This window comes from Belonocnema kinseyi, chromosome 5 (genome assembly GCF_010883055.1).
Source record: "Belonocnema kinseyi isolate 2016_QV_RU_SX_M_011 chromosome 5, B_treatae_v1, whole genome shotgun sequence".
Taxonomy (NCBI): domain Eukaryota; kingdom Metazoa; phylum Arthropoda; class Insecta; order Hymenoptera; family Cynipidae; genus Belonocnema; species Belonocnema kinseyi.
In genome coordinates this window covers 33,409,323-33,410,644 of record NC_046661.1, presented here as the reverse complement: position 1 = coordinate 33,410,644, position 1,322 = coordinate 33,409,323, and the positions used below count along the sequence as shown (strand labels likewise).

The 1,322-nt window shown below is 34.7% G+C and overlaps 1 protein-coding gene across 3 annotated transcripts in view; it reads right to left on the bottom strand.

The window, feature by feature from the left end:
- The window catches only part of LOC117172804, a 26,980-nt gene that overhangs the window by 17,761 nt on the left and 7,897 nt on the right, over positions 1-1,322 (bottom strand). The gene's annotated exons all lie outside the window — the stretch shown is intronic.

Below are 1,322 nucleotides of genomic sequence, written 5' to 3'. Positions count from 1 at the left end.
CGCGCGCAACTCAGTCATTTACAGCGGCTCCTACTATATTCACACGGACATAGCCCTGTCATAGTATTGGACCGCATCTCGTTTCAGATCTGGGATCACTGAGTGCTACTCGTAGACGCATTCCATAGTTTGCCAACAGCCACTTGGAGCGCTGTAAGCAAATCTCAGTTGGGGACCCTGTAGTAAGGGACGCGCCAAAGGCAATGCGGCGGTCCCTAATCTCAGTAGGCCGCTCGAGGCGAACTGATGGTAACTTAATTCGGACAAGAACTATTTAAATTAAAAGTAAATTGCCAATTAAAACATTTTTACATTTATAATTGTGCCAAACGTGGTTATTTTAATAAATACCACAGATAAATGTCCGTGAGTAATTTATATTACGGTTTCATATATTTTCCACTAATTCTAAAATGATTTCTTATAATTTACATTCTCTTATAAGCTATAATTTTTTTACTCTACAATATTATATTTTTATTCACACTTTTAAAACTTTTAGTGCAATGTCTATATATAGTTCTTTATTAATATTTAGTATTTATTCTTATTTATGTGCCCTACAATTTTTATGGATTTTTTAGACAATTCGTCTAATTAAGTTCTCGTGTGTACTTTCGAATATCTTATTCCATAAAATATGTTTTAAAATAAACTTTAAACTATTATAACTGATAGAGCTTACTGGAAATATTTACGTACGTTATATGATGTAAAATTAAAAACACAAATAATGTCTACTTACCTACCTACCTACCTACCTACCTACCTACCTGCCTGCCTGACCTACCTACCTACCTACCTACCTACCTACCTACCTACACCGAAAAAAATATGTCACTATATTAGTTCAATAATACCTTGAACTAATAGGCTTCGCATAAATTAGAACTCAGTAGGTAAAAAAGTCGAACTGGATCTCTTCATTTAATTTGTAATTTTATCGGTTTGAGTATAGAACCGACGCTATAGCAATGTCGAATTACATCGATATAGAATAGAAAAATTTATGGGAAAAAATGGGATAAGAGAGGGATTAATAAAGAGTATCGGAAATTTTTTGATATATTAATATCAGACTTGAAAGAAGAAATGAGGAGAAAAGGTTGGGGATGCGTTAGAATAGGGAAAGAAAAGATAAATACACTGGCATACGCAGATGAGATAGTGTTGATGTCAGAGGATGAAGAAGGGATGGCAGGCTTAATTATAGGATTAGAGAAATACTCATATGGGGAAAAGCTGAATTTAACTGTAGAAAAGACAAAGATAATGAGCTTTAGAAAGGGAGCGGAAAGGTAGAAAGAATGGACGGGGGGGGG